This window comes from Pygoscelis adeliae, unplaced genomic scaffold, assembly GCF_000699105.1.
Source record: "Pygoscelis adeliae isolate BGI_AS28 unplaced genomic scaffold, ASM69910v1 Scaffold17, whole genome shotgun sequence".
NCBI classification, from domain to species: Eukaryota; Metazoa; Chordata; class Aves; order Sphenisciformes; family Spheniscidae; genus Pygoscelis; species Pygoscelis adeliae.
In genome coordinates this window covers 2,189,622-2,216,646 of record NW_008825234.1, presented here as the reverse complement: position 1 = coordinate 2,216,646, position 27,025 = coordinate 2,189,622, and the positions used below count along the sequence as shown (strand labels likewise).

Below are 27,025 nucleotides of genomic sequence, written 5' to 3'. Positions count from 1 at the left end.
GATACGAGATAGCTTATCAAGTCCAGTATTTCATGTATGTAATGTACCATTTAATGTTAACTAGTCTTAATTTATTCAATTTGTATCTATTTTCGAGCTCAAGTATTGTTCTAGAAAGTATGGTGAAAACAAATAATTTTATACTCTTTTCTCAAAAAGACTTTAAGTTTTATGTTCCTTATAGCATGTTATAGCAATTCCTTATAGCAATATGCATATTAATTGAAAATTCTCTTTGGGAGAGAGCTTACTGAGATTGCTAGAACTGAGCTTCTATCCAAACACTCTTAAGTTTCTGTGAGATTTCTGATTTCCATTATTGGACCTATTAATTCATGTGCATGTTTTCTATTCTAGCTTTTTTGTGTTCTAGATTTAGTTCACTTTACCTAGTTTCTGAACATTAAGTTTTATTGTTTGTACTTAATGCATCTTCATTTAGAATCATCAGCCATAAACTTTCTGCAGAAAACGAGATCTGATTCTTAAATGATTATTGATGACTCTAAATAGCAACGTATAGAACAGAAAGCACACATCATGGGGTTCTAATAATAAGGAATACTGAGTTTAGCAGACGGCTTATTTCAAGTAGTAATGCAACCAAATTCAGCAATTGAAACCTTTAAAATGCTTTTATGTATTGCATTTGTTTTGTTATTTTAAAAAGACTCTTAACTATTTTCCTCATTGAAGTTCCAGTCAAATGAGATGATGCTGTCAGGAACAGTCGTAGGTATTGTGACCATCTCTTGTGTCTGAACCTAGTACTTCTAGCAAATCTTAACTGTTCTTGAAAGTGGGAGATTGAAGAAATGTGATGTGTGTCCATTATTAATAGCAATTTTTTTTTTAAGTTGCTTAAATAAGTGGTGAAATGTGGCATTGAAGAAAAGTGGAATCATGTACATTTTGCGTTTCATAGCTCATTGAAGTAAGCTAATGAAATAGGGTGAAGCACTCATGAAAAAACTTTGAAATTTCCTCTTTTGTATTGGGAGAGAGATTGAGTTTTCTTTTACTTTCTCACACTTACAGATAGTTAGTATAACCAAGGTATGAATAAGGTCTTACGTTACTTAATGAAAAAAAGATGTAGTAGGCACAAACAGCAGAGCACTTTTTTCACAGCTCTCCTGTTCTTTGTTTTATGCCTTTCGTATAGAAAGTTTGGGGAATATAATAATGGCTGAACTGAAACAGTAATACTGTGTACCTACTTTGAAGAGATTAACTTTTAAAAACCATTTTGCAGCTAGTGATACAGAAAAATATTGATTCCTGAATAATTTGTTTCTTTTAGTGTTTCAGTCATCTGGACTTGCTGTTCTTCAGACTGCAGATTAATTCTTTTTCTAGAGCTGACTTATGCAAGATACAAGATTTCTTCTTAAACATACTTTCCCCAGATTTTAGCTACTCTTCCTTTTTTTTAATCATACTGTATTTTCAAAATGCAGTGAAAAATCTTTCCACAGTATCCAGTTCTTGTCGTCCTCTGTAATACTATCTTTTTTTACTTAACTTGACAGTTAATACTACTGCCTCAAAAAGTCAAAGATGACACTAGCAGTCTTGCTGTATGTTTTGAAATACAAGGGATCTGATGCTTCTCTTTTCTGTTGTAGGGATGAAACTTGGCAAAATAATGTAATACGCAAAGCTTTTTATTAATTTCTGCTGAGGGCTAAGAATTGCATGAGGGAAATGGATACTCATACTCAGCTGGTAATGCTAGGTTATTTGTGGAGTCAAGAATCAAATGGAAAGTTGTAAGCCCTCTGTGTGTGTTTGAGAAGGATGCTGATATAACAATGTTCAGAAGTTTTTACTGTTCTGCTTGAGAGAGGCCTTGAATTGATGTAACGGGGCTCTTAATCAAAAGTTGAAAGATTCTCTTGGATGGGGAAGTTCCTATCCCCCCCCCCCTTTCTTCGAAGAAGGAATTTTAGCTACTTCTAAGCATGATGGTGTGGGATTTTATAGATCTTAAGCTTTTTGCATATGTGTGGATATGTATATGTTTATGGGGGGGGGGTTGTGTTGTTTACCCCCCCTTCCCCCAATGTATATACAGCATCTGCTTCCAAAGTCATAGTTATGAGGCTTTTTTCCCCGAACCATACAGGTAGGAAACCTCCTTCAAAAAGAGTGACACTAATGTAGAAATAATCTGCCCCTGTCACTCTGTGGGGGATTTACACTTCCCCCCCAGTCCCAGCTTAATGGATATGTGAAATCTTTTTACTTGTCCTTGACACGTATAAGTGAAAGAGGCATAAGGAGTAGAACTTCAAATGTAGATGATTATTATTATTATTATTGGTACACGTACTAAAGAGCAAAGTCATGTGAAGAACCTTAACATAATAGCTAGGCTTCCATGTCAGTGAAAATTAATTTCCATGTTGTCCACTAGATTCTTTTTTTTAAGTGCTGACTTCTGATAAATTCAGGGTTTTTTTCCCAACTTGCAAGTGACCACAATTCAGTCGTCATTTTGAGATGAGTTTTTATTGTTGAGAAACTCTAATCTGTCAAAAGTGCCAAATGTAGCATAATTCAACAATTGGAGGCAGACTCTCCACTCTTATTTTTGGCAGACAAGTCAAATAAGAGTTACTGCCCTTCTACATAAAGCCTGTTGTAATATTCACTATTTACTGGCATACTGATTCTGCAATCTCTTTAAATTCTCATGCTTTCAAGAAAAGTAACTTCCCTAAAAAGTAAAAATAAGGTGGCTTAGATAACTTTCTTGTCCTGAAGAAGTCACAGAGAAATTTAAATCCTTGCTGAATATGCAGTTTGGGAACTATGTTCTCTAAACAATGAATAAAGTTAATTTAAATGCTGCTCTGTATTCTTTTGTTCAAGATACTTTACTAGGGTATTGTTATATAATTAGGTTTTAAAAAGGAAAAAAAAAATCCCCTCTCTCAAGTCAAAATCCAGGAAAACTCATTTTCTTGTTAGCGTCAGTATTAACTACTTTGATTTCTAATTTTGACATTGCATCATTAATAAAGCCTTCTATCTTTTCATTCTGGATGGTGATACTAACTAGAATAATACTGGTTCCAATAGCATTGGAACAAATACATCTTTGGATATTAACCAGAAATTCCACTTTCGAAGCCATTTTGTCTTTATATTAAGACAAAACTGTGCAACTATCTCTCCACCCCTCCCCATGCACGCAACATAAAAATATTTATTTAGAAAAATTGCATAATTGCAAAGGGAAAACTTATTCTACTCAGTTCCTGTCTCAATCATAGTGGTCCCCCCTCCCACCAATGATGGATATATGACTTAGGGAATTTTATATTATTACTACCGATGTTATAGGAAGGTGATTTGATTATTGAGTGATAGGCTTACTAGTTATGTGTAATTTTGCCTAACTTTCAGCAAAGATCACAAATTTACTATGCTGGAGGCATAGTATTTGCCTATACTACACATTTCTAACATACTCAGCGATATTGTATGCTAGGAATGTATTAAGACCATTCCTGTGTAACTCGCATTGCTAAAAAACAAGATGTGTAGTTGGTAGATCTAGTAATTGATCAGAGATGATGTTGTTTTTCTGCTTTTTGTCATTTGCCACCTTTGCCATTAAAAATTGCTTGTCTCGTATTCAAATGGTAGTCCAGATGTAGCCAAAGCATGATAAAACATTAAAACCGATTTAGTAACAGGTAACATTTTATAAGTTGATTTTTGCATCTCTGTTTTAATAAATAAATATGATTTCCTAGGGTTTTTAAACAAACTTTACAGTGGTGGAGGGGGAGATACCAGCATAGCAACCTGTGAACGTAGTGGCTTTCCTATGTTTTAGAAACATAATTGGATCCTTCAGATTCACAGTTTAAAATAGATAAATAAAAATCCCTACCTATTTTAGGCAGTCATTACACTGAAGGTAACTTTTTTTTTGCAAATGTGTTTGGTGTTTTGTATTGTGAGCATTGTAAGAATTAGGAATGCTGTATTTTATCCCAGATTCCTTAACTGAAGGGAGAAAAGTGCATAAATATGTGAAAAAAGCTGGGTATAGGAGGGAAGTAAAGGATTAAAATATGAATATCTTGGGGACGGGGGAAGAAGGCTTTCTAAAATTAATTCTTGAGATATCTGGATGAATTTATGCATTGTTAGTCAGTTTTGTGACGTACTGATGCATCATTTTTTCCCCTCTATTGCAGCAAGTCAACTGAATTAAAATAGGGGGTGGGTTTTTTTTCTTGGACAGGATAAGATTGCTGCTGACAGCTTTAAAGTAGGTAAGAATTAAGGGGGGAAATTAGTTTCGTAGTCTTCTAGCTTTAGAAGTTAAATTAGATTGTTAAAGTTCAGTATGATACAGATTAGGTTTTAAAAAAAGCTGAAAGGATGGATTGTTGAGAGAAGTGTACAATGTACAGAGGGTTTTGGGTGATGATAATAAAGGTGGCAATAGGCTAGAGTGCTACAGTTGCATTTTAATTGGTTAATGCTTGATCTCTGAAAAGTTACATGGGCTTATTTGCCTCTGATATTTATTAATATCTTAAAATTATGTTCAACAAAGCAGAAACCAAATCATTTGCTTCACAGTGGCCCAGAAATAATAAGGAGAATGCTGTATTTGGTGGAAAATCCCTGTCAGAACAATTCTAGGAACTTTACACCTTCCTTCTTTTTTGCTGTTCTGACTAGCTGTAGTCAATTGACTATTCATTTTTACTTTCTTTAAAATGTGACAGGAGTGACACTTTTAAAAATGTGAATAAGAAAGGTGAGAAAGTAATTAAGGAGAATGTAGCATCTTAGTAGAAATGCACTTATAAAAAAAAATAAGATGATGGGGTGGGGTGAGGGTCAAGAATGTATCCTCCAAATAATGCTACAAACCAATGAGAATAACGGTGCACTAAATATAATAAGTTTAAAAATGAAGATAAATTAGTCTTCAAATTGCAAGAAATTAGTAGCTATCCAAGAGCTCTATTCACCTGCTAAGGGGAAAGTCATTTCACATGTGTATCACTACTTAAAGTTTGAAAGAAGCCTTGCTTCGCTTGACTATTCAAAAGAGCATCCTAGCCTACGCTAGGATAAATGGTTCATTGTGATGAGGTGAAATGCCAAAACCCTGTAGATCGCACTAGAGCAGAGTCGCTTGGGAACCAGAAAAATGAAAACCTGACAAAGCCCTAGACCCTGCTGGAATATGTTCCATATACCGTCTTGGTATTGCTGAAGTTTCAGACTACAGGAAGGGATATAGGAAAGCCATTTGAATGGACTTCTGAAGCAGGGAGAAATACCAACAGACTAGAGTGTGTCTAATATCATTTTTGTATGTAAAGTAGGTGATGGAAGCCTCAGATCTAGGGTTGGCTGAAAAAAGTGGGATCCCTTGGAAATATGTCAATTCCTGAATGATGCCCTCTTTGTCAGTCCAGTTTACAATACACTGTCACCGGGTGTTTGAAAAATTTACCAATTAGGTGGATGCGCAGGGGTGGGTACAGGTTGTATGTGGTTTTTGTGAGTGTGTGTGTGTCTTGCATATGCTTTGTTTCATATAGAACTTAATTTTAATCTGCTCTCCTGTTTATACATCCCTCCCCTTCTCTCACCTGCCATTTTAGGATACTGTTAAAATGGAGGCGGACTGTTTCCTAAGGACTTAGAAAGGGCTGTAGAAAGTAAATTTCAGCTACATCATAAAAGGAAAAGGGAATGCAGAGGGATTTTTCTGTAGGCCATTTGAAGAGTTTTGCAGCCATGCCAGTTTTGCCAGCAATGGATGGCTCCTTCCTGAATGGATTGGGTGTTGCCTCTGCACAGCAGACTATTTGGTAAAGGGGGTGAATGCTCATGATGACATGTTTGGGGAAAACTATCATTCTAAAATAATAATTTTGATAAATATAAAGGGAACTCTTAGTCCAATAGTTTCTACTTATATTCAGGTTTTGCAAAGAATAAACTTTAGTTATATCCTATAAGCTAGAATAAAAACTCAGATTTATGCATTGCTCTGCATAAATCTATTGCTTTGCTCTCATCTATTTAGAATGTCAGTGAGAAACTAGTGGTTTGTTTAAATATTGATACTATGTAATGGCTAGTTACTTGGGTAGTTAACTGCATTCTGATAGATATTCTACAGATGCTTAGAAGACATGGTAAGACTGTTTGAAAAGTCAAGGGGGTAAGGCAAACTGGTGGGTTTACATGAAGTGATGGGAAGATACAAGGGAGGAAATAGAGAAATGATCTAGACTAAGACTTCTGCATTGGTGGAAAATACAGTTTGCCAGCTGAACCTCTAATTTGATCTAGGTAGCTATCTCCATTGCTGTTAAGGTGAGTCTTGTGGAAGTGAATAAAAGCAGCTACTTTGGTGTTTCTCCTGCATGCAGGTGGAGGATGTATTTTGGGGGACAAAAGTAGATGACCATTTCTCAGGAGCATAACTGTAAGCAGTGCCAATATACTGTTAACTGTCACACATCTGATAGGAAAATGCTTGCTGAAAGACAAGGTGAAGGAGGAAGCAGTAAAATTGGAGAAATAAGGAAATCCTGAAGGAAGGAGATCTCAAAAGTGAATAAGGGATATGTCACTTAAAGGACAAGTGTATGGCTGCAACCATTTGTGAGAAAGCAAGAAGGTACAAAGTGGTATGCAGCCTTTGGGCAATCAGTTCTGTGGAAGGCTGTAGAAGTGTTAACGAAGAAAAATATGGCCCTTAGGTGTTAGCATTTTGTAGGTGTTTTCTGTACCATTTAGTGTCTGTCAGTGGAAAAATCTATTACTGTGACTAAATGTCTGCCTGTTCTATTTATATATTTTTTTTATATTAGTGGTTTCTATTTTGCATTTTCTTTCCTCTTTACCTGTGGCAACTCCCCCTACTTTCCTGAGGCCTTATGTTCTTCTTCCTTTCTGTGCTATCTACTTAAATGATCAGTGAAATAATTTGTTGATTCTGAAATTGTTGAGTCTAACTTTTAGCGTTGCTGCTATAAGATGAATAGCAGTCTGGATACTTCTCCTTTTACTGTTTCAAACTGTGCTGGCAAACTAAACAAGATGTTTATGCTGATTGTTTATGCAATTGTGAATTGGGTTGCAAGAGTATTTTCTCAGCCACAAGAGTACCTTTATGTAATTGAAAACTTGAAAATTAAAATGTGACTTAATGGGCCACAAAAAATAACAGCATTGAAGTCTGATGTTTGGAATGATTTACTTTAATGATGTCAAGCAGGGTGGGAGCAGGTGTGGAAAGTGTGTGCATGTGAGCTATATCAACGCTGAAAATGATTTAAGAACAAAACAACCCTTACCTGCTAGCTTGTGAGGGATAAAACCTACTGACTGTAAGAATCTTAACACTGAATAATCAGTTTTTGCTATCAGACAGCTGACTGCTCTTGGTTTTACTGATTGCATCAGTATTGCTATAATGATAATTTTTGCCGGAAACCGTAAGTCGTAGAGTAAAATAAGCAGTTTCAGGGTATTAGACTGAGATTTTTAATGTTCTATATGTATTCCAGTAACTTGAATAGAGCCATGGCATTGACCTAGGGACTGACTTGCAATAGTGCATACTGTTAAACTGTTAGGATGCTCCCTGTGTAGTTTTGGTGTGGGCCACCTAGCACTTTCAGGTAATGATGCCCAGAGGTAGTCCAAGAACATCCTGAGCAGTTTGAGTGTAGCCTCCTTCTTTCAGCTTACCCTGTAAAAAAAATTGAGCTTAACTGTGCTAGCTGGCCTCAGGACTGGAGAACTGTATCTGACTTTAAGTGAGTTGCCAAAAAATAAAATATCTGTCATGGTTCTCCATTGCAGATTTTTATAAAATACACAAATTGTTTGTTTTGGAGAATGTGTTGCAGGGAAACATGTAAGTACTTCAGAAATCAGACAAAAGTTATGATATAGATATATATGAAATAAATTAAGGTATGAAGATATGGTCAAGAATTTCTGTTCTGCTGATCTCAATGGTATGGTGGTTCTGTTGTACAGCTTATTCCACAAAATTGAGAGAAATAATTTTAGAGATAATTTGGTCCCTCTAGAGAAGAGGACATTTTGGAACAGAGTTATCCTTTTTGTAAAGCATTTATACAGTGTCTAGTTCTATAAGGTGTTCGTGTTTGTGATTAGGATTGCTAGGTATTGTGCAGGTATGTCCTAAAGAATGCTGATGAATTAAAAAGAAAGCTTTACACTTCTCAATTTGAAGTGCATGTTTAATTACTGGGTATTAGGTGCACACATTCATTGAGGCAAGATACTTGTCTAACAATGATGATTGTCTAATTTATCTTGGAGCTCTTACTTCTGAAAAGGGTAGTTTTTTCCAGGTGCTTTCAGATGCCAAATTCTGAATTAGATGGTGGACCAGAGCTCTTTGCCAGCATGGTCATTTCTGAGCTTATAGAAAGGTTCCGAGTAATCTGAGTTTTAAGAAATGTTCATGTCTTTACTAATTAAAAGGGAATAATACGAACTCTTAAATATAAACGTCAATAAATTATATAGAATATACTGAAGAATTGTTTTAGGAGTTGCTTGTGATTTTCTTCTACTCGCACTTTTCATAATTGAATGAACTTCAGCAGAACTTGAGAGAATTTTTTTTTAAACAGCTGACATCTCTTGTTCTTGATGACATTGAGACCATAAGCAGTACTGAGGAAAGACGCTGGTGTCACGGGCTGTCTCGTACTTTTGTCATCCTTGAAGTGTGTGAACTCGGTCTCATCAATGACAATTAAAAAATGACAGCTCTTTTGAAGGAAGGGAGTTTTTCACAGAATGCTTTATCCTGTGCTGCTTGGAGAAGAACGCCCATCGGTTACTCCTCTTAGGGTTTTCTTCTTAAAAATTCCTGTGGGAACAGAGGATGAAAGGCATGTTATGTACAAGTACACATGGAAATGCAGGGACGAAAAGAAAAGTTGTGAATATGTGTTCTTGATTAGATTTGTTTTTTTTTTTTTTAAGCTGACAGTCACAGATCTTTAAAACATTCGGAAGAATACTTGCCACCCTGTTCTTTGGGTGTCTTTTGTAGTAGTTCATGAAGAAAATACTTGAATCATGTATAAAGAAAAGTATTATCAGGAAAATCAGCCCTAAAATGTTGAAATGCCCATTAATATCTGATTATTCTCAACTGCTGCTGGAAATGCACCATCAGGTGAAGGCAAAATGAACATTTAAATAGTTTAACTTGTATGTTCTCCCTGAAACTACACTTATTGCTGTACTAACATGACTAACATAACTGTCTGGTGGCAGTATACAGACAAATTTAAAATTATTTTATCCTAGTGGTGTATCACCATATCTTACCAAGCATTTGACTTAGGACTTTTATTCCTAGCTTTCCCTGTCTTGCAATTATAATATTTGTTCTAGCTGCATTTGTTATAATTTACTGATAAAAAGTAGTATCTTTTGAAACATTTTTATTTCTGAATTTGAATAAGATCAATTTATTCCTATGGAGCTCTAGAAATGTATTAAAATTTTTATTTGTTAAACTCTTATTACCAATTGTAGCAGTTTAAACAACGAAAAAGCATTAGTGATTTTTAAATTCCATTTTCTGACTTGTGAAATAAAATTGCTTACAACCAAGAAAATGGCTCCCCAAGAAGGCATAAGCCCTGATGTTCTAAGGCCTAGGGTTTTGATAAATTCAACACTGTGAATAAGAGTTCCTTTAGACTTGGTACATCTTGGTTATATCCCAGTTTCACAGATGTGAAACAAATTACTTCAGCTATTTTGAAATTTTTAAAAAATATGAAGTAGGCAAGCCATATGATAATTTTTAATTCATTTGTACTTTGAGCGGTATACATGCATGCTTATGTAAATGAAAATTTAGTACATACTGTTGCAGATTCTTAGGCAGACTTGTTACATTAATAAGCATCTGTTGTACTGATGGCATCAGTATATGCCATTGTATCTGTTCTGACTCATATTTGTTGCTAATGAAACTAGAGATTTCTTTCAAAGGAGGGAAATATGATTGCAGTCTATCAATTGCAGAACTGCTTAAAATCCAAAACAGCTGTCAGTGGTCTCTCTTGTATATTTATAAATGCAAAAATTTTGAAAATCAGTTTGTGAAAGGAAAAAGAGGGTCATCGTTTTCTTTTTTTCTTCCATTCCCTTCATAAAAGCAAGCAAACCAAATCCTATTTTTTGCTCCTATCCTTTCAACATTTCCCCCCTTAAATCAAATCTTCTTGTCTTAATGACTAGATAACCAGTGAAACTGGTATCCCAGGATGTGTGTGCTGATGAAGGAAGGGCTATTGATCGGTCTGTTTTCAGACTTCCTTTTTCATTAAGCAGCTATTTAGCTTCAGTGACTAAGAAAAACTTGGAGGAATTTTCAATAAAGTACACGTCCATAAAAATTTGCAGTATACAGTGCATGGGCAATATTCTCCATTTCGTGCTCCTTCATAATAATGGGATTATTTGCAGTTCACCTGAATGTAGTAATAAGATTACTTGAACTGTTGGGAAAAGTAAGAATGTCTTTGCTGCTGTAAATTAATCTGTGTGTGTTTTGTTCTCTGTCTGTGTCTTCCTTTTGTTTTGAAATATGGCTCATTTAAGAATTGGTTATCACAAAACCTAGTATTAATTCCCATCCGTTTCTGCTTTGGGGGTTGAGAGGAGCAGATGAAGAGCTGCTGAGGTACCATTCCTACTTATCTCCAAAATAGATCAGGAGGAAAGGGAACCTAGTTATCCTGATTTGATTTTTCAGCATAACCTTTGCCTGTATAGAATTAAAAGTTTTCTTGGCCATAACTCTCAGTTCTGGTGGAAAACCTACAGAGGTAGGGAAGAAAAAGGAATGACACAACCATCTCTTGTTTGTTAGCGTGAACTATTTCTGGTATGGAGTCGATCAGTGAGATGCAGCAAGGCATTTTACTTTCATGCTGCTGTTTCTATTAAAGTTAACCTTAAGTATGTAAGAACTACCTTTACCTTTTCTTTACAAATGGAATAGTGTCAACCTGTCGATGAGACCAATGATTGGTTCATCTGTACCAGTATCATGACTCCTACAGCAGCAACAGAAGGTCCTATGTAGAACAGCGTAGACAGGTTTATAGACAGCTCTCTAATCCCTTTTTGAACTAGTTGAGACTGCCTTCTGCCACAAACTTTTGTAACATCAATTTTCAGTCTGCTACTCACTGATCAAACTCCCCACCCTTTCTTTTTAAACTTCCCTTGTACTGTTTCAGTGAGTGCCACTTAGTTCCTAAGATCGCAAGATTTGGCCTGTAATTCTTTCACCTTGCCACTGCTTTTCTGTTTCTCTGAACTTAGGTCATGTTTTTCCCAAGGTGTTTTCCTTCCAGATGAAATAGTCCCAATCTGTTGAACATCTACTAAGACACTTGTTCCGTCATCTTCATTTATGTTGCCCTTCTCCAGCTCTGCTATACTCTTCTTTAGATGCAAACACCAGAATTGTACTCTCCATTTGAGATAAGGGCATATCAAGTTTTTATGGGGCTGTGAAACAATCCTTTCTATTTTATTCTCAGTGCCCTTTGTAAGGTTGCCCAATGTTTTGCTGGCTTCTGTAGCTACTGCTGCACATAAGGTCAAGAGAACTGTCAGTCTGCCACAAAGAGCTTTTTTCTGAGTTATAACTACCGGTTCTGAGTGCCGCATCACATCGGAATGGCTTAAATTATTTTTCTCTACATGTATTAGCTAACTTCTGTATACAGAGAAGCTCATCTGTCACTTTTTTTTTGACCACCAAGTTTTTGGGGGTCTTTCAGTTGTTCTCACCTTTGCCATGGCATGGAATTACCTGAAAGTGTCAACTCCTGTAAGACTAGGAGTTGACACTGTGACACTAATAACACTATTTGGGGACCACACGGTGGAATGCCTCTTCTGTTTTTTAACTTTAGCCTTTCAGATAAATCCTTGGTTTAAATCCATGGGATAAAGCTAGGTGAATGCCTCTCACTAGGAAGAGGGGAAAATGAAATTTAAAAGCAAAATCTCTATCAAGTGTAACAATATTGAGATTTTTTTTTTTTTAAGTCAGGCTGTTACCACTGCAACAAAAGTAGATCTCATGTGTAAAGTGGGTGACTAACCAACTAAGAGTGCTACTTTCGTTAAAAACCTTTCCCAGGCCACTTTGAAATTAAATACTTGACAGCAACATAGAAAATTATTTTTCATCTTCTGTGTTTGCACTTTCCCCTGCTTCTCTTAGGAATTCAATTTCTTATTCAAATCCATTGAAATATACATGGAAACTGACTTATTTTCCCAGTGCAAATGTGTTTTTTCAACTTCTACAAAAACAGGTTCTGCACTTCCATTATGTGCAGGGACATACAAAGCCACCAGAGGGCAAAAGAAAGTGTGGATGGAGAAGGCTGTTTTCTGCAACTTTACCCATGTAGGCAGGCACGTGTGCAAACACATCTTGTTTTTCTGTTTTCTTTTTCCAAATAAAATAGGTGCCACTGTGCAGCAGTTATGAAGGCTCAGTGTAAATAGCTGGGGTTTGTAGATCCAGAACATACAGACATACAAACACAAAACTGCTGTTTAATTTTGATGAAAAGGAAAATAAAGTTTGCATTTAAAATCCATTAATTTAAAACATTAAATCTGCTATGAGTTATGGCTGTCTGATGCATTGCACTTATCACACAGTCAACTTTTATATTAAAAACCTTCCCGCAGAGAAAATTCATCAGTAAGGGTACCGGAAATAATTCTGCTGGTGATGCTCTCAACTGCTTAGTGATGAAGACAGCAGGTGACACTGACTTCACTGGTTTCACTTTACTTTGCTGTAGTGAAAACACTCGTAGGGAAATCGTTGACACAGCTGTGTCATATGCTACAGTCATTAAAATGGGGAGGGAAGTTGAATGCATCTCTCTTAAATATTCCCCAGTGCTCTTCTCAGCAGTACAGGCACGATGTACAGAAGAAAGTTTATTCCCATAGTTTGAGGGAAGAACTAAATGTGCTTGGTGTTCTAGTGTTCTTTGTAGCTTGTACCTGTTGTTTTTCTAGGAATTCTAGCTGTTATATGTAACTTGTAGTGTTCCTTTCTAAGTACTCTTTAATAAGGTTTTAAGTTAAATGATTGACTATCTGGTCCATATGATGGAAAACCACTACAGAAGTGGTGAAGGGCTTGGGAAATTGTTCCATGTTAATTGCTGTTCAAGTTTGAAGGCCTCTGTGTGTAGATGTATATTGAGTTCAGTCCAAATGACAAGTAACATAGCTGTATTATCTTAGTCTGTGCTACAGTCTTATTCATATGTAAGACTGCTGCAGGAGTCAAGCTCAGTAGAGTCTCAGCCAAGTGTGTAAGAGCAGATACATAGGGAAAAGTGTAAGAACTGGGGGAGCGTATATAATAGAATTAGCTTGAAGCACAGATGCTTGTTGTCCCTTGGATTTAGGATTTCATCTTTATTTGACAACCGTTATCAGTGTAATTGTAACATTTGTGCTATGAAGCAAAATAGAACTGATGTCAGAAAGAAGAGGGAGGAGAGAAAAATGACTGAAGTATTACAAGATGGTCATGATATTGAAAAGAGTGCTTCTAAAATACATAAAGTGGATAAAATGCTTCTGAATTATAACTGTCACTGGGAGAGAATTTGTTGAATTATCAGGCTGCTCTATCCTTCAGCATTAGAATGTTTCATTCTAATGAATGAATTCTAATGAAATTCTAATTCTTCTCCCAAGTAACTGGCGATAGGACGAGAGGAAATGGCCTCAAGTTGCGCCAGGGGAGGTTTAGATTGGACGTGAGGAAAAATTTCTGTACTGAAAGAGTGGTTAAACATTGGAAGAGGCTGCCCAGGGAAGTGGTTGAGTCACCATCCCTGGAGGTATTTAAAAGACGTGTAGATGAGGCGCTTAGGGACATGGTTTAGTGGGCATGGTGGTGTTGGGTTGACGGTTGGACTCGATGATCTTAGAGGTCTTTTCCAACCTTAATGATTCCATGATTCTATGATTCTACGATTCTCTTACCCCTGTTGTTTTTTGGAGGGGCGGGAATTAGAACAAGAAAAATGTTTTTTTTCTTCAATTTCAAATAGCTTTTTAACTCAATTTTCAAGTATTGATCTGAATTAGTATAATAAACTGAAAGAAAATGTGTTCTTTCTCCATCTCCAGTCAATGCTGTTGTTGCAGTAAATAACATTTTGCAGATACACATAAGGTCTTATAGTACATGTTGAGGCATTCTTGTTGAACTAGCTTGTTAAATAAGTGAAATTTAGAAGCTTGCTTTTCTCTGGTTTGTATTAGACTTCAGAGTTATTCACGAATCATGCAAGTGAAACCAAGTATACTGTGCAAGTTCCTTTAAGACATTTTGTAACTTCACCTTTTTTGCATTCCATTTTCTGTGGTCCTCTTTCTACTATGGAAAGATAGCCTGCTGTAGTTTTCCCATATCCCATCTTTCTTGGAAAGCTGGAGAGGCTGAACAAGAGTTATTTGCTTGATAGACTCTTAAGAGAACACTAAATATTTTTTTAAATTTTTTTTCTTTTTTTCTCCTCCTTCTGACTCTATATCAACGCCACAATTCAAGTCCTAACCACGTCTTAAATATTCAGCCAATTGATAGTTTTTTGCTAAAAGTAGCAAATCAAGTTCAATCTAGTCATCTGATGACACTAAATCTGTAGTGTATTCTATTCTTTACAGTGCTTATGTGAAAACATGTTAAAATGTTTTGAGAACTATTATATTTGGGGGGGGGGGTAATTTTTAGGGGATAGTTTAAAACCTTACTTCTCTTAACTTGTGGGAGTGTTTTTTTTTTTAAAAGGAAACTGTTCTCCAGCTGGTCAGCCCCCAGTGTGTACTGGAGCATGAGGTTATTCCTCCCCAGGTGCAAGGCCTTGCATTTCACTTTGTTGAACTTCATGAGGTTCCTGTTGGTCCATTTCTCCAGCCTGTTGCAGTCCATCTGAGGTTCCCTGAGGTCATTAATGAAGATGCCAAACAGTATTGGCCCCACTGTCAGTCCCTGGGATACGCCTCATGCCACTGATGACAACCTTTCGAGAATGGCATTTCAGCCACTTTTCAACACACCATGTTGTCCGCTTATCTATAGCCTGTACTTCATCAGCTTGTCTGTGAGGATGTTATGGGAGACTGTACTTGTTAAAGTGAAGATAAATAACATCAACTACTCTCCCCATGTTTACCAAGCCTATATTTTCAATTTAATTTTCATTGCACAATGCAATCATGTTGGTCAGGCATGATGTCCCGTTCGTAAATCTATGCTGAGTTACTCCCAGTCACCTTATGTTTAGAAATGTTTCCCAGGTTCACTTAGTCTATGACCTCCCTAGGGACTGAGAGGAGGCTGTAGATCCTTCTTCTTGTTCATCCTAAAGATAGGAATGACATTGACTTTCTTGAAGTCCTCGAGAACCTCTTCCCATCAGCATAACCTTTCAAAGATAATTGAAAGTGGCCTCATAATTACATCCACTCAGGTCCCATTTGTTTAAATACTCCCTAAATTGATGCTTCTCTATGGAGGGTGAGTCTTTATTGTTCCAGACTTTCCCACTGGTCTTGGGGACCTGGGATCCCTGAATCCCAAGGGTAGTAAAAAACAGGGAGAAGAAAACGTTCAGTACTTTGGACTTTTCTGTGTTTTCTGTCATCAGGTCCTCTGCCCCATTCAGTAATGGGCCCACATTTTCTCTGGTCTTCCCTTTGCTGCTGATGTATCTGTAGAAGCCTTTCTTGTTGACCTTTTGTCTCTTGCCAGATTCAACTCCAGATGAGCTTTGGCTTCCTCACCACATTCTTGTGTGGTGAGACATTGTTTCTATATTCCTCCCAAGTCATCTGTCCCTTCTTTAACCTCTTGTACACCTTCTTTTTATGCTTGAATTTAGTCAGCAACTCCTTGCTCACCTGTGCAAGCCTCTTGCCACTTCTGTTTCACTTCCTACTCACCTGGATGGACCATTCTTGAGCTTGGAGGAGGTAAACCTTGAAAATCAACCTGCTCCCCTGGATCCCTTTTCTCTCCAGGACTTTATTCTATGGGATTCTTCCAAGCTGATAACTGACGAGGCCAAAGTCTGCTCTCCTTAAGCTCAGCATGATGTGTGATTCTGCTATTTGCCTTGTTCCTTCATGTCAGGGAATAAGATGAACTCCTCCATCTCATGATCTTTGTAGCCCAGGCTTCCCCCAACCTTCATATTGATATTTGTAACTGTGAGGTCCGGTGGAACACCTCCCCATTGTTGTCTCATTGATCGCTAGTGTTAGATAGTTATAATCAATGCATTGCATAAACCTACTGTATCCTGCTGCATTTCTTTTAGTAGATGTTGAGGTGGTTAAAGTCCCACATGAGGACCAGAACCTATGAATATGAAGCTCCTTCTTGTTGTCTGAAGGTCGTCTTATCTTTTACTTCATCCTTCCTGTAGCAGACACCCACTGCAATGTTGCCACATTGGTCTACCTTCTAATCCTACACCATAAACTCTCAGTTGGGTCTTATCCATTCCTCCACAGAGCTCCATACCTTTTAGTTGCTGTCATACATAAAGAAAATTCTTCCCTTTCACCTTCTTGATCTGTCCTTCCTAAAGAGCCTGTGTTCATCCATGCCTCTCTGATCCCAGTGAGATTGTACATCCCAATAAGATTGTGCATTTGGAATAAACGGAAGGCATATTTGGTTGGTACTAGAAAGAGATTGTAATCTGTCTCTGAGCAGATTTCACCATGGGATGGCTTAGGGCTTAAAAACCCACCAAGGCTTTTATGGGTTTGTTTCTATTTGGTTATATTTTCATGTTTTTTCTTTTTAGATTATAAGCTTTTAGGGAAGAGCTATATGTTTTTCTCTACTTTAGTTCAATAAAAAGCGTACGATGGAGTTGAGCGCTTCTGAGCTGTAAACAAATGAGGAGAACTGAATTAGTCACTAGCAGCTGACTGCCAACAGCATGTATCGTTTGTATGCCCCAAGTTTAGAAAACTGGTAACTAGCATAGAGCAATATTTCTTCTTTTTCTTTCTCTGGACTTTCTGGATGTACCAGCTGGTTGATATCTTGAGGTGTCAGGTAAGTGGAATTCAACTTAAGTTACTCGTGGGGGTTTTTTGTGGTTTTTGTGTTAGTAAAACCAGCTTTCTTATTGTAGCATTTGTAACTGACTTCATGAACAGAACACCAAACGATACTGTATCTAGCTACTAATTGTTTATAATTATTATTTTCTTCCATTAACTATTTGTGCTTGATGTGTGAGCACATCATAGCACCAAGCTATGCAGATTGGCCAGATAATGTAAAGACTTAAGCAGCTTATGACTCAGACCTAAGCTCTGAATCACAAGTCATTGCTGGAAGAAAGTTTGTGTGTTTCAACAGTGGCTGCACATCTGTGTCTGTTGAGGTAAAGTACGAAGTGGAGACTGCAAAAGGCTGGCATAAGGGGTAGTGAACCCACCTTTTCAAGCCAAGCTAGTGGTTAGAACTTGATCCAGCCAGGTTGGGGCAGCCACATAAACTGCTCACGTTGGATATAGTGACATTTGTCCTGTTTGAAGTAGATTTCCATGAATTGTCAAGTCATTGTATTTGTCTTTTGGAACTCCTATGGAGTAGAATGGGCATGCTAAACGTTATTTAAATAGAACATTGAATGTGCAACTGTCTGGTGAGGGCCCTGATTCGATTGAGGGATAAGAGGTTTGCAGCTCCCATTAACTTGTTAGGGAGTATAGTGTTTTAATACCTCATGAAACATCAAGTGGGAACCTTAGTGCTTTGCTGTTATCTAGCCCTAGTTAACTGACAGCTGCCATGGCTCTGTTGGTGATGGAAGTGAGTGCCTCCATGAGACTCCTGCTTTTTCTTTGCCCTTTTTTTGTGTGTAAAAGTATCAATGTTGATAATGGTGTTCAGCTTCACTAACCTTAGCGATGATGGAAGCCAACATGTAAATATGGTTCATTGGCTTTTATTGGTGTATTGTGCCGCTCTCCTCAGCACAGGGTTAAATCTCACAATGTTTTTTTATGTGGCCAGCTGATACCTTGCTTCTTGTAGGGCTCCCACTGTTGCAGTTATGGTGTGCTGGTGGTAACAATAGCAGGAAGATTATCACAAACAAACAAAAGCATGTAGTTAGTGCTAGTTTCTCCATTCTTTTCTACTCTGTTAAAATACCTAGAGAGATATATCTGAGGTATCAAACAAGCCATAAGTAATTGTTGTGACTTATGAGATCTGGCCACGTGAGGTGTCAGAAAGAAAGCATGCCTGTTTGTGCTGCTGAGCAGCTTTTACAGTGTTGCAGCCAAATTCTGCCTGAAGAGCGAAGTTCAGCTCATCAATATAGAGGTGGTTGCAGTTCTTCACTTGGGCTGTCCCCGTATGGCAGAGTTCCAGACATGTAGTCAGTAAATTTTGAGCTCCCTCGAATAGATATATATCTGCAGAGCATACCCCCAAAAAAGTGGTATGTGCTGGAACATTGTCTCAAATAGTCTCTGGATAGCATAAGAAACATCAGATTATAAAAAAAAGAGCAATTTATGCCTTCTCCAATTTTTCAGCCTGCTGACTGCCTGCTTTCTGCGGGTTCTGTCTCCCATTTCCGTACAACATGATGGGTTTACCCATCTCTCCATGTCATACCCCACGCTTTCACACACTCTTAGATCATTCTCTCTGTCTTACTGTTCAGATGTGAGGTTTTTAAAACCTCCTTAGACATTTGTATATACAATGCAAACATAGAAGCCTGTTGTCTAGAGACCTAAGCCGTATCTGTGTTGTATGGGTGTGCAGTAAATGTGAATTTATGGTCACTTGTGATCTGCATGCTAACAAGAAGGCTGCTCTTTATGCAGTGCTTTCCACATGTTGGAGTAATGAGACAACAGCTAAGTATGGAAGATGTCCTGTGTACGAATATGTCTTGACTGTTGCACGTTACTGTTTTATCTACTAATCATTTCTACTTTCAGCTCCACTTGAAAACATACTTCTATTAGGATACAGTAAGCGGCTGTGTTATGTTTCTGCCCTGTTCCATGTTTATGTTTTTTCAAAAATTAAAGGCTGTCTTTCAGTAGCTAAAAAGTGCATCTAGGTGATGGAAAGAAAAATTAAACTGTCTACAACTCTTTATTCCTACATGTATGTCACCCCACGGATTTCAGAAAAATGTATAATGAAAGACTACATAGGCTTTTAGTACAAAAGACTGAATTCTTACCCCAGAAAAAGAATGGTGTGTTGTTTTTCCCCCCTCTTCTTTTGCCTTTGAAGGACATGTTGTCAAATAAATGGAATATGGTTTATCTTTTTATGAATTGAATAAAAAGCCTACAAGGTTATTCTTTTAAAAAAGATGCATACTTGAATCATTTTGGTTTTTATTTCTTCATCTTATTAGACTAGGAGAAGGATGTTTACATTCATTAATAAGGAAGAGTGATAACTCTGTTTGTCAATGGTAAGAAGGAGGCTTCTGAACACTAGCTGGTTGTTCCTGTCATACTGAGAGCATTAATGGGCACCAGCTGGGCTGTAGCTATAGCAGCTTCACCACTTCAGCCTTGCACAGCAAGAGCTGCTGTGGCAATGCTGCAGAAGGGCCTCCTGCACAGATTTAGGAAGTATACACTTCAGTTGTTGTTCCCTGGGCAACAGAATAACTGCAGCCAGCTGGCTTTGCACCACCTGAGCTGATCAAAGAGCAAACCCTGTCAGGCACCGATACTTCAGCTCCTCCAGCTTCAGTGTGCATGTCTGCAGGCAGTGATGTAGGAAGCATTGTCATTCGGGTTTCAAGGTTAAACACAGGGGAATGAAGTAGAATGACAGCAGAAAGTAAAATGAAAGCATCGTTCGTGTAGATAATACCATCTGATGTGTGTAGCTATTGATTATGGAAAATTAATTTTAAAATACTGAATTACTAACGTACATATAAAATGTGTTTTGAAATGATTTAAAAAGAGAACAGGAGACTAGCTTGAATATATTCTTTTGGGAGAAGGAAAAACAATCAAGGGTGTTTTATCATATGTGTTTAGTTAAGAAAGACCATAAAGAATGGTTGAACACAAAGATTAGAATGCCTTGTAAAATGATATAATTAGGGGAGGACTGAGCAGAGCTGGATCTGGTCTGCTTTGGGTGACTGCTGTAAGCTTCTGACAGGTCGAGACTGCAGTTGTTATAAATGTCAGAGCATACTTCAGTGGCATGGTAGGTTTTATTCAGCAAGTGGCGCCGGAAGAATGAAGGGTAGATGATTGAACAGCAGTGAACTGTAATGTTGGCTGATGTGGACCTGTATAATTGGGATCAAAATCCACTTGAGTCTGTTGGATGGGGGATGGGGAGGTGGGAGGGGCAGGTGGTAGTATTTCTTCTATGTCCATTTAACTCTATTCTTACACTTTTCCCTTTATATTATGGCAACACCTACTTAACACGTTGCTTAAGAGGGGGGTTAACTCTTAAAATCCTCTTCTAAAGTTTGTTATCAAATAATATAGATTGATATTGTTTTTAATCACTTCTCTTAAAATAAGTTTCTCCTTTATTTTTTCTAATGTCTTTACTGCCTGTAAAAGGTACTAACTTCACTTTTGGAGCAGTTACTCCAGTGGGTGAACTGGTGGCAGGCAGAACATGGATAAGCGATAGTACTTACTGACTGTTACCAAGTTCTGGGAGCACCTCAATCCACACCTGAAAGAGGAAGGCAAACGGAGCTGGTGGGTTTCTGCATGTACGCAGACCTTTTCTTTGCTGAAACTGCAGAGTATCGATTAGCATCCACACTTCTGATGAGAATTTGGTTTTTATATTCCATATATTCATTTTGGTTTTCTATTTCATATTTGTTTTAGTAATATTTGGCTGATAGAAGTGTCTCCAAAGTAGTTTCAAGTGGGGATTGGTTTGGTTTGGGTTGGGTTGTTGTTGTTAACTTAAAACTCAAACAATTAAGCTTTTAAGTAGAATAGTGTCTTTCTCTAGCTTCTTTCCAAAAAAACATATTTGGGGAGGGAGAATTTCAGTAAAGGGATTCTGTGTGAGAAAATGGAGTTACTGGGTTGTTTTCAATTGGAAAACCGCTTACAGCTCCAACATAACAAGTATGGCTTTTTGTTCTCAATAATATAAAACCAAATAGAGGTCTAAGTGAGAACACTTACTCTCTACAGTGACAAACTAGACTGCATCTTTCTTGTGCATCTATTCTGATTTATTGCATGAGTCGTCCAGATATCAATTGGTTTCTCAGTATGTTTACTGGGGTTGCATGTTATATTCTTATTGAAGCTGTTATTTATTAAAGAGAATAAACTGTCTTTCAAGAAGTCTGTATAAACAAATTTTTATGACACCTGATTTTCAATTCAATTCTTTGTAGTTTCGCAGTCCAGCATTTTCTGAAGGAATCTTTATAATAATTCTGAATGACTTAAAATTTTAGGTTCTCTCTAAATCTGGAGATGTGACAGAGCTCACTTCTTTCATTATGTAAGTCTTTAACTGTAAAAATTGCTGAAGCAAAATCAAGGATTGTGTGAAGCGCATAGACAAACCCTTCTAGCTTAAAAATCTGCAAATTCATTGAAAATTGTCATTTTCCACAAGGGCAGGAATGACTTTCAGTGTCCTGAGCAAATGTATTGCATCTGGAATCAGCAGTCTATGTTCTTAGATCCACATTTTTCTTTTTGCATCTAGCTCCGAAATGATTGTATGGTTGTTAAGGAATGTCTGCTGGCTACTGCGTTCAGCAGCAACAGTACAGTGAATTGATCTGTTGTGTGTGACATAACTCTATAAAGGAGTAATGAGTACTTGTAGTTAACGTTCCATACGTGTTTCTTTTCAAACTCTCATTAATAACTTCCTGTTATGTTTACCTTTCAGGCAGATTTTTTTTTTCCCAGGCTTATTTCTTTCTCAGAGGCTATTACTATAAGTTGGAGCAACTGTCCAAGGGGAACAGTGTTTGGAGGAAGATAAACGGGATGCTTCACCTGTCTACAACTTTTCCTTTTTTCTGTGTTGAAACAGCTGGTAGTGGAAAGCTGGAAATTGTCATGGAAATAGCCCTCATTGAGAAGTCCTTTTGAGTGCTGCAGTGAAAATTGGTATTGATTTGACCAAGTCGTGACCCTTTGCAAATTGCACGCTCTGCATGCAGAGAGTTTTCACACTTGCTCGATTTGTAAAGTAGGCATCTAAAGACAGCCTCATGCTCTGTACCCGTGGTTCTCTCTTAGGCTTTGGCTGAACTTGCCAAAGTTTGTTTCCTGCTGTTGGTTACTGCACCCTCATTGCTGCCAACATCAGTTGCTTCCTAACTCAGTGTTGTCAAAAGGTGAGATTATTTGCTTATTCCTTGAATTCTGGTTTGCTTGTTTCTAAGCCTGGATCATTTCAACAGAACCAGGTAGATGAAACTGTATACAGTCACTCTAGCAGATGGTATCCTCTGCCCAGGAGATAGTATTGATTAACTCGGGGAAACAGTGCTTAACAGGGGGATGTTGCATTTGGAACAGAAACATCTAGCTCCATCCTTAGCTATACCTAGCAAAAGGTATACTGAAAATGCATGATGAATTAGACAAGGGATTTCTCTTGAATGTGGAGAAACAAATATGACAAAGATTAAACAGTTCATTGTCTCATTCCTGGGTCATTTTATGTGAACAACGCTTTAGGGATCCAGTGGGACTCCCTTCTGCAAACCTTTCACTTGTTCTCTATGAAAGTGTAACTTTCAGGTTCACAAGACAGGTTCGTGCTCAGGTTCACACAATAGGTCAGGTTTACAAGACAGGCAGTAGCGCTTAGTTAAACTCACTAATGTTTTTCTTAATACGCTCAATGATAACAGTACAACAGAAAATAGCTTAACCTTATCCATTCTCTTCTGCACTGGTGCTGTGACATAAATAAAAATTCTGGTTTCAATGTGAGGTAGGGATGGAAAAGTAGTTTCCAACTATGTAAATAGCTTTAAGGAAGGCATAGAAACATGACTTAAATAGACACCATGTGTTTTGTTTGTTTTTCTTTCTTTTACCGAATAACTGGCATTGTCATTTAAATATTGCATTCATATTGGTCTCTTAACATTCATAAGAAATAATAAGAGATGGAAGATAAAAACATTGCCATCTCGTATGTATATGTGCAGTAGGGTGATGTGAAGATAGTAAACGAAGGGAAAATCTGGAGTTTCTCTTTGCCTGTAGGTATTCTAGGTAAGCAGTGGCACTACAGAGGTGGTAGTGAAATTACTTAGTAATACTGGGGTTTTAAATTTTAATATGATCACTTGGGAAATAAGGCTGTATGGGTAATTCCACAAATACCTTGTACCCACAAATACCTTGTACTGCTAGTGAGCTTGTCATACAGCCATGAGAAGCTTGTTGTGGGACTTGAATTTCTATGCAATGAGAGTTATCTTGTGTCTATGGGTTCCTGTAGGTTTGTTGCTAGTGGTTATTTGATTAAGAGGAATCGTGACCCACAAAAAAGCTCCACTTCATCTGTCATAACAAGAGACACTTTCACTTAGCACTTGTGTTTGCCCTTTCTTTTACCAGGGAGAAAATAATATCTTTTTAGAAGTTCCTTATATAAAGGGCAATTAAGCTTTGCTTAAGGCTAGCCATATCTAAAATTACTTCTATGGGAGGCCGTGGCAATTCCATTTTGGTTTCACACATCTGGGAATTAATAAAGTGTCAGAACTGTAGATAAGTACATAAAAAGTGCAAGGAGAAATTAATAGTGCTCTGAATCAAGTCGCTGCTCTACAGATCTCAGCCATGTATCTAATTCCAGAATTCGTCCAAAGTTTAAAATTAGAATCTGAAGATTTGCAATGCACACACAGTTGTTCATGATGGATGGTTATTCAACAGCTGGAAAACCTGTCCTTTTCCATGAGCATCTTCAGACCCAGATGAAAGCAGAGGATAATATCTGTGCTGAGTGTTGAGGGGGTTTGTGTGTGTTGGCTTTTAGTGTCGTCCCTTTCTGATGCACAATGAATTTTATCCTTCAGCACTAGTCCCAATGAAGTGAAACAGATGTGGAATGGCACAGAATTCTGCATGTGAAATTCTGTGCCAACCTGCACTTCAGACCCTTTTACTGTTACCGGTTGTTTACAGGAATATCTATGTTATAAGATAAAGCGGAGGTAATAAGCTTATTTTATACATGTATGATGGTAACGTGAGAAGAAACTTTCAGTAAATACCAAAATGTAATTAATGTAGTCATGAGAAGGAAGTAAAATGTTTCTATTTATAGTGAAAAGAAGTGACAGCTACCTCACTGAGCCTTTCTTAATGTTAATTAAAAATAGATTTTTTTTTTTTTAAAATTTCTATTTCTGTAAATATGGACAGAAGAAAATAACAACTAATTCCACTGTTTGAGAAAGAATGAATGACTACTGTGCTATTGGGATCCCTAGTAAGTTTGATAGGTATCCTTAATTTTAGAATTGTATTTTAAAGATATGTGCTAATATACAAGACTTAAAGCAATTTTTTTAAATGATAAAAATTTAGTATTGAAAAAATAATTGCTGAACATACTACATAATAATAGCCATTAATACAAAAATCTACATTTCAAAAAGATAAGCTTCTCTTGTGTTCTGGAAGAGCAAATGGCATCTGATACACATGATATCATCAGAGGAGCTGAACAGCTTTTCAGAGAGGATACTATATGCTAGGTTCCAAGGAATGGCATAGATAGGTCTGCAGAATGTGGAAATCTGATAAACTTGTTTTCACTACTCTAGCAAATCTCTTCTGCCTGGAGTATCAAGGTACATTTCAGTCTGACTCCTTAGCAGCATCTGTAGTAATAATTTGAAAACAAATATAAAATCTATGTAGAATTGCTGCACGCGTTAAAAATTCAAGCAAATTCATTTCATTGGTAGCTTTTGACAATTTTCAAAACAGTCAAAGTGTTATAGGAGCCTGAGTCACATCAAGTTTCAGGAGGATATATAGATAGTTCTTGTTGTTGTTGGTTTTGGTGGTTTGGGGTTTTTGGGGTTTTGTTTTGTTTTTTTTTCCCTTCTTCGGCCTCACTCAATCTTCAAACCAGTGCTTGTTCAATTGTTTTAGGGTTTTGAATCTGGAAAACTGATTGTGCAAGAAACTAAATCTTTTTTTTAAAAAGTTGTTCATAGGAACACACCATCAGAATTTCAAAATGTTCCAGTGTTAAGAAGTTAAAATGACATTTCAAGGCTGTCTTAAGACTTGTGGTGCTGTGCTGAGAGGAAGGATGGTTTGAGAAACATGTACTTTGTTTTCCATGACATGCTTTTTGTGGTTCTCTGCATAGATCTTGATGATAGTGGAAAAGCTAATGCTTTATATGCATGGTACAGACCGTTCAGTAATTATAATCTACCAGAAACTTCTCTGTGGTGTTCTTCAATGTTCTGTCATGTATTGAGTATCGAGATTTGATAGATCTCACCTTTGTGAACTATATTGCACTTTCAGTTTAGGTTATTTATTATTTGTATGGTATACAATGCATGCTGTGCATTGCTCAGCCCTTTGCTAAAGAAAGGTAGCCATCTGCTGCTGCTTCCTCCTCTTCGTTCAGTGACACGTGGATTTAGAGTAAAGGATTTGCCTCAAATGATTTGGAAATAGCTATTTAGTTAGTATGCACTACAATTATTAACAATTGAACTTTTACTAAATAAGGGATTAACCATCATCTTTAGATGTATGGTCTTCTGATACTGTATTCAACTTGTATGCGCCAAATTACTGGAGAACAATTATGTGCATCATACATATATTTTATATTTAGTACATCTATCAAATAGCCAGTGCTTGTGTGTTCTGAATTCTGTGCTTGAATTTAAAGTCATCCTCCTACCCCTGTCTCCTTCTCACAGAAATGGCCGCCTTCTCTTATCGGTTTGACCTACCTACCTATGGTTTTTATTTCATATGGCTACTTTTTAAACACATCTGCATTCTTGCATTTTGGGCTTGTTTACTATGTATCATTACGTACCAATTGTTTTTTGTCCTATTCTCTGTTGTTTGGATGCCTTTTTTGCGTATGGAATATCCAGATTGGCGACCTTTATAATAGAGACATTTTTCCTGTCTGTAATGTCACTTTAGCCTAAGAAGGCCTTTTTCAGAGTTACCGTCCTTCCTCTTGATAACACTCTCATTACAATTGTTCATGTTTTCCCTTCTACTAATGTAAGTTGGTCACGTCTGTTCGTGGCTCTGTAATCAGGCACTCTGCACTAAAATCAGCTAAAATGTACTTGGAGACAGAACTGCGAGAAAGAGGCATGCAAAATGACCTCAGAACAGAAAACATGTCGTTCATTGCTGCTTATCCTCTGGACTTCTCGTTTAACACGTCCTCCAGCAGGTAGTTGCACCCCCTGCTTTTGCCTAACATTGCTGTGGCTGGTTTCTTTGTTCTTGCTGTAGTGGATCATACTGACCTATTTGTCTTCTGTGAACTCTGGACCAGCGGCTGGAACAACGTGAACATATGCAATGCTGCTCTGGTCTCCTCCCACTTTGCACTGCTACAAATTGCTATATTGGGTGATGGGTAATGCCATATGTGCATAGACCATATGGTATTTTCTCCTCAATCTACAGTTGGCTTGTTCATCATGCATTGTAATATTTTGCTGTATGAGTCTAAGTTCAGTTTGTCCTTTGGAAGCTGTTTTTATTTGCTAGAATTAGAGCAGTGTACTTACATGGAAAACTTAATTTTGCAATAAACAATTATTGGTAGTAAAGGATACAACATAATGCTATAGATTCAGCTGAAGATAACCCTTAAAAGGAA

At 37.3% G+C, this 27,025-nt stretch overlaps 1 protein-coding gene across 1 annotated transcript in view; it reads left to right on the top strand.

The window, feature by feature from the left end:
• Positions 1-27,025, top strand: part of TSSC1 (tumor suppressing subtransferable candidate 1) — a 100,021-nt gene that overhangs the window by 22,346 nt on the left and 50,650 nt on the right. The gene's annotated exons all lie outside the window — the stretch shown is intronic.